The sequence below is a fragment of the Coregonus lavaretus genome (assembly GCF_964263955.1).
Source record: "Coregonus lavaretus genome assembly, chromosome: 18".
NCBI classification, from domain to species: domain Eukaryota; kingdom Metazoa; phylum Chordata; class Actinopteri; order Salmoniformes; family Salmonidae; genus Coregonus; species Coregonus lavaretus.
This window is the reverse complement of record NC_140005.1, coordinates 24707029-24714294: the sequence shown is the minus strand read 5'-3', so window position 1 is coordinate 24714294 and position 7266 is coordinate 24707029. Positions and strand designations below refer to the sequence as shown.

Here is a 7266-nt window from a genome sequence, read left to right as displayed (position 1 = left end):
CTCACTCAGATATGATATTTACATGGCATAAGTCAGGGCAAAATGTGTAGAAATGCAGGAAATTAGCTTTAAAACTGCAAAACTGTCTATCCACCAGAGGAGGCTGGTGGGGGGAGCTATAGGAGGATGGGCTCATTGTTATGGCTGGAATGGAATAAAAGTCAAACAAGTGGTTTCCATATGTTGATGTGTTTGATACTGTTCCATTTATTCAATTCCAGCCATTACAATGAGCATATCCTCCTATAACTCCTCCCACCAGCCTCCTCTGCTCTCCACCCTATGACAAAATTAGTAAAATTGCATGAAATGTGTTATAAAATTGCACACAAAAATGAGCACGGGTGGAGAGAGTTGAGAGTTGAGATAAAAAATATTGAGGGCGCAGAGGATCATGTTGAGGAGCTAAAAGAAAGTGTAAAGCGCGCCGTTTTTTTTTGTTGCGTTCCAAGAGTGGAATTGAGCGCAATAAATTAAGTGTCGAGCTCAGCATCTCCCTGCTCACAGCATACAGTGGGGAAAAAAAGTATTTAGTCAGCCACCAATTGTGCAAGTTCTCCCACTTAAAAAGATGAGAGAGGCCTGTAATTTTCATCATAGGTACACGTCAACTATGACAGACAAAATGAGATTTTTTTCCCCAGAAAATCACATTGTAGGATTTTTAATGAATTTATTTGCAAATTATGGTGGAAAATAAGTATTTGGTCAATAACAAAAGTTTCTCAATACTTTGTTATATACCCTTTGTTGGCAATGACACAGGTCAAACGTTTTCTGTAAGTCTTCACAAGGTTTTCACACACTGTTGCTGGTATTTTGGCCCATTCCTCCATGCAGATCTCCTCTAGAGCAGTGATGTTTTGGGGCTGTCGCTGGGCAACACGGACTTTCAACTCCCTCCAAAGATTTTCTATGGTGTTGTGATCTGGAGACTGGCTAGGCCACTCCAGGACCTTGAAATGCTTCTTACGAAGCCACTCCTTCGTTGCCCGGGCGGTGTGTTTGGGATCATTGTCATGCTGAAAGACCCAGCCACGTTTCATCTTCAATGCCCTTGCTGATGGAAGGAGGTTTTCACTCAAAATCTCACGATACATGGCCCCATTCATTCTTTCCTTTACACGGATCAGTCGTCCTGGTCCATTTGCAGAAAAACAGCCCCAAAGCATGATGTTTCCACCCCCATGCTTCACAGTAGGTATGGTGTTCTTTGGATGCAACTCAGCATTCTTTGTCCTCCAAACACGACGAGTTGAGTTTTTACCAAAAAGTTATATTTTGGTTTCATCTGTCCATATGACATTCTCCCAATCCTCTTCTGGATCATCCAAATGCACTCTAGCAAACTTCAGACGGGCCTGGACATGTACTGGCTTAAGCAGGGGGACACGTCTGGCACTGCAAGATTTGAGTCCCTGGCGGCGTAGTGTGTTACTGATGGTAGGCTTTGTTACTTTGGTCCCAGCTCTCTGCAGGTCATTCACTAGGTCCCCCCATGTGGTTCTGGGATATTTGCTCACCGTTCTTGTGATCATTTTGACCCCACGGGGTGAGATCTTGCGTGGAGCCCCAGATCGAGGGAGATTATCAGTGGTCTTGTATGTCTTCCATTTCCTAATAATTGTTCCCACAGTTGATTTCTTCAAACCAAGCTGCTTACCTATTGCAGATTCAGTCTTCCCAGCCTGGTGCAGGTCTACAATTTTCTTTCTGGTGTCCTTTGACAGCTCTTTGGTCTTGGCCATAGTGGAGTTTGGAGTGTGACTGTTTGAGGTTGTGGACAGGTGTCTTTTATACTGATAACAAGTTCAAACAGGTGCCATTAATACAGGTAACGAGTGGAGGACAGAGGAGCCTCTTAAAGAAGAAGTTACAGGTCTGTGAGAGCCAGAAATCTTGCTTGTTTGTAGGTGACCAAATACTTATTTTCCACCATAATTTGCAAATAAATTCATTAAAAATCCTACAATGTGATTTTCTGGATTTTTTTTCCTCAATTTGTCTGTCATAGTTGACGTGTACCTATGATGAAAATTACAGGCCTCTCTCATCTTTTTAAGTGGGAGAACATGCACAATTGGTGGCTGACTAAATACTTTTTTCCCCACTGTACTTGCCTGCGCTCTCTCGAAATGCACTTGTGTGGTCGCAAATCTACAATAACGTGTTACTCAAATATGATTGCCAGCCCTATTGACCAATCACAGCACTGAGTTTTGTTACAATGCCAGTGATTGGTTAGCTAGCTAAATGAAAGGTGGGACCAACGTGATGTTTACATCCCAGGTAGCTAGCTAACCAGTAGCCACATTGCAACATGGAGGACTTCACACAACACACACTTATTTTTGGTAAGAAAGCTAGCTAGCTAATTCATCCTAATGCTATTTCAACGTGTTTTTGATTATCTCATTTATGTAAAGATTTGCCAGTGGATATCTGTAATGGTAGACTCAATAATTCCAGCTAAAAATATTTTTCGGATGTGATGTCATTCCTTCGGATTTCATCTCACTCATTTATCTAACGTCGCCCATATAGCAACTAATGTCACACATTGTATGCATCTTAGCTACCGGACTGGCTTGCTATTAGGCAGCTCTAGATGCGAGGGGAAAACAAATATTTATATTATCTATAAAGATGATAAAAAGGCCATTAGGTAGTTAACGTTAGCTAGTTTAAACGCAATAGGATCATGGTCAGGCTGTCTGGTCTGGTATTGTCTTTGTTTCACTGCAGCTTAAGCCTGTTGGATGAGCCTAGCTACATTGAAACTGCTTGGGAAGAGCTAACTTCCACCATTACCTGAGTTCATCAATGTAGCTAGCTAATTATTTTAGAAAATAAAAACTATATATTTGCTAACTATATTTTAATGACCTGCTACTGACTATAGAACACTCTTTGCCAAACGAGTTCGTTACTGTTTATTGATGAATTGGTAACTGAAAAAGTAGCAAAGAGGCTGTTTTGGTACAATTTGGCTAATAAAGAATAGGCTTGTATATGTACACATTAATTATTATTTATTATTTATTTATTTATTTTTATTAATGATTCATTAGTTAGCTAAGTTACTGACTGAGTAGGTACATTGTTATTCATGTTTTTGTTGTTATTGCATTCCAGGTGGAGAGGGAGTAAGATTACTACAAAGGAGCATGCTGACAGACCAGGAAGAAAGCTGTTGTTGCACGGCAGAGGTATTACAGTCAATGCTTATGAACTGAATATTGTGTGTGAATTGCCCATTTATATCATTGGGTTGGATTGTTCAGCAACATGAACAGTAAATGCTAACAGGGCTTTGGTGATGAAAGGTATGTCATGGAGGTGACTATGTATCTATTAAAAGCTGCCCCCATACGTTGCATTATATGCCCAGAACCCAATTCACCTGGTACGGGTTTCACCCAGACAAATATAAGGTGCGTACCTCTTTTGCCCCTTGTAACTCTTCCTCCTGTTGATCACAGGAGTAATTAATTGACACGTCACTGATTGGGACCTGGGAGTTGCTTGCACCTGTTCTTTATTTAAAGTCAATGCCAGAAGCAGCACGCCATCGACGTGAGCTGGGAGCAGCGAGGCTGCAGAGCCGGAGCTGAGGTGACTGAGGAGAACGTGTGCTGTTGCTGGAGCAGACCGGGACCAGTGTTGAAACTGAGCAAGAAGGCCTTTCTGGGAATTGGGAGGGTGAACGCTTCACCCTTCCCAAAAGCTAAGTACTGCTCCATATTCCATTTCCAACATTTCACCTGCTAGCACTTCCTGCCAACATTCTCTACTGCTTTGTGTGCTACACACAGCCAGTACAGTAGTGCGCCTACTGTGAACCAGAGAGGAGGTATTTTGGGATACTGGAAGGGTGAAGCACAATTCGGGGCGAATTCCTTTCGATCGCACTCGACAAGTCATTATCGATTATAGTGACTTTTCTTCCTGAACACTCACTGCTCACATCTGAACTATTTGAGTCACTAGTGTCCCCCCAACGACAATAGAAAACCTTAACTTTCGTGACTAGATAACATTACTTGAGCCACTATCCCCTGCCTCCATTTAGTTTGGTTTAAATTACTGTATCAAGCCTTTTTGATTTCCCATTTAAGTTTGTTTAAATCTATTTACTATTTCCCCATGACCTTTATACTCCTTTCCTTAGTTCTATTGTGGCTTATTGTAATTTTGTTTAATAATTTTTGGAGAGTTATTGTGGAGTTTTATTGTAATTGGCCCTACAGCATTTCAGCACAATCTGCTGACAGAATCTTTCTTTCACTCAGTACAACACAACCCAGGAGAGGACTGCTGCGAACACTGGCTTGGATCCCTCAGCGAGCCTGCAGTGGTGTGACCATGGAACAGTCCTCAAATACTTTTTAAAATAGGACTTTTCCCATTTGATCTTTTTGGACTTGTCCACTTGGGACTTTTAGCTATTGTTAAATAAATAATGTATTTCAATGGCCATTGAAAGCCTTGAACGTTCCTTCCTCAGGGAACGGCTTGCTGACAACAGGGTGGCATGATTTTTTTTTTTATGTGCTGCTCTAGAGTTCAATTGCCCAGCAGACTCACCTGGGGACAGGGGGAAAGATATTTGTTTTTTAGAGGGAGGAGAGAGCATTATTTATACGTTTTGAAGTGAGTACAGTAAATCCAACCAGTGATCCTGATTAATAATATAATAATAATATGCCATTTAGCAGACGCTTTTATCCAAAGCGACTTACAGTCATGCAGGCATACATTTTTGTGTATGGGTGGTCCCAGGGATCGAACCCACTACCCTGGCGTTACAAGCGCCGTGCTCTACCAGCTGAGCTACAGAGGACCATTATATGCTATATCACACAGATACACGGACAGCAATAGTGAAGGTGCCATAAGTATACTATTACGAGCGGAGCCTACTTCTCTGTGCTCTGGAGAGATCGCAGGTAGTTGTTCAGAAGGCTCTGGAGGTCCTTGGCATATTCTGTCTCTGTAGCGCCTGGAGAGGGATGGATAGAAGTACTGAGTGTGCTTGAAAGAGCAAGAGTTAACATCTAACAAGTATATTGTTGATTATTGCGGACTAAGGGGGCCTTCAAATCAGACATGGATGTGTAAAAGACGCAGCAACTCAATGAGGAGTGTGTTGGGGAGGCCCTAGCATTGTGTTGCGCTGTCTGTCAGAAAAGTTGCAAAGATGCATCCATTAACTTAAAGCAGTGTTTCTCCTCACCACACTGCTGCGTTGGACATGCATTTTGATTTGAAGGCAAACTTACTAAGTGCTTCAAGTTGTATTTTAATGTAAAACGTCCCCTCTTACTGGGCGAGTTTGTTTTGCATGGCCCGGTGCCCTGCAGGGGTGGAGATTTCACTTAAGGACCAATGGAATGGTCTAAAATGTACAAACTCCACCCACCCGGGGCACTGGGCCATGTTAAATGAACTGGCCCACTCTCTGACCCCTAAGCCCTCACCTGTGACCTCCCTTTGGCCCAGGGCCTCCGGTCTAACCCTCTAATCACAGTCTCTCTGACAGGAAGTTAATCCAGTAGGCAGGTTTATGGTGCATAAGGCTTCTCCACTCCTCATATGAGTGGAGTATTAGTTCTTCAAATAGGATCGGTAGGGAGCACCTTTAGGAGTAGGACCTATAACTGAAAGGTGGCTGCTTCGAATCCCGGGCCAGGCGCTGGAAAAAAGGAGGGAATTGATCTGGCAACTGAAGGGCTGCTGGGTTCACATCCTAAAGATAATTCCCTACTGTCAGGCCCTTGAGCAAGGCCATTAACAGCACAACATGCTCTCCATCCAGGGGCGCTGCACTGCAGCTTGACCCTGTGCTTGCCTTAACTGTGAGTGATGTGTGCCGTCATGACTTACTGACACTGAAATGGGGTGCTCCATGTTCCTGCTGGTAGCAGGCCTTAACCTGTATGTGGGGAAATGACCTGCCTTGGCGTATGGTTACATCTATCTCCACCAGGCACCTTGAAAGTCAGATGACAAACCATCATGGATTAGCAAAATATAATTGTACCTGTATTTAGACAATTGTAGTCAAGACAGCCACATTTTTTTAAACAGGAGTGTACAGGTTTTTGTTCTAGCACTCTACAAACACTTCACTCAACTAATTGTGGTCTAAGTTTAAGACCATGATTAGTTTAATGAGATGTTTGCGCTAGGCAGGAATAAAAGCGTACACACAGTTCTGTCCCCTGGGACTAGGATTGCGAAAATCCCCAGATTTTCCAGAAATCCTGGTTGGAGGATCCAGATTTCCTGCTTATTCCCTCATGATTCTGTAAATATTCCAACCAGGTTTTCTGGAAAACCAGGGAATTTTGAGAAAGGCACCAGGTTTTTGCAGCTACCTGGGACAGAAATCACCCACGTCTGATGAGATGACAATTCTGCATGATAGACAACGTGTGGATCTACAGGTAATTGCCTAAATAAAAACACCAACATAAAGTGTCTTAGTAGGGTCACCACAAGCCAGAACAGCTTCAATGATGCATAGATTCTACAAGTGTCTTAACTCTATTGGAGGGATGCGACACCATTATTCCACGTGAAATTCCATCCGTTTGTGTTGATGGTGGTGGAAAATGTCTCAGGCGCCACTCCAGAATCTCCCATAAGTGTTCAATTGGTTGATCTGGTGATAGACAGACATGGCATATGGTTTACATCGTTTTCATGCTCATCAAACCGTTCAGGCACTCGTGCCCTGTGGATGGGGGCATTGTCATCCTATGGGGGCATAGCCATGGTAGCCAAAATAATGTCCTGCCCAGCATTTTTATACATGACCCTAAGCATGCTGGGATGTTAATTGCTTCATTAACTCAGGAACCACACCGGTGTAGAAGCTCATGCTTTCAATATACTTTGTTTCCCTCATTTACCCATGTGTTTCCATTATTTTGGCAGTTACCTGTATTTGTATCTAACATATTGCACCTTCCTGAATAAACTCCATAATAAACCTCAATACACCCCCCTCATAAAAAAAGGGTGGTTGGCCCACTGGCTATCCTAAGTTGAATGCACCAATTTGTAAGTCGCTCTGGATAAGAGTGTCTGCTAAATGACTTAAATGTAAATGTAAAACAAGGACATTTTCCTGGTGCTCGGGAGGTCCCTAAAGTTTTACATCTGTTTGGGTGTGATGTGCTTAAGTCTTTAAAATATAACTAGCAAATATATAGTTTATTTTTTTTAGAAACCTATCATTAGCTACATTGATGAACTCAG

At 42.6% G+C, this 7266-nt stretch overlaps 1 long non-coding RNA gene across 1 annotated transcript; it reads left to right on the top strand.

The window, feature by feature from the left end:
* Positions 1-2271: 2271 nt before the first annotated feature.
* LOC311145744 lies at positions 2272-7047 on the top strand. Its single transcript, XR_014614626.1, has 3 exons — positions 2272-2354; positions 3136-3209; positions 3483-7047. It is a non-coding gene; the product is annotated as an uncharacterized lncRNA (long non-coding RNA).
* Positions 7048-7266: the final 219 nt, after the last annotated feature.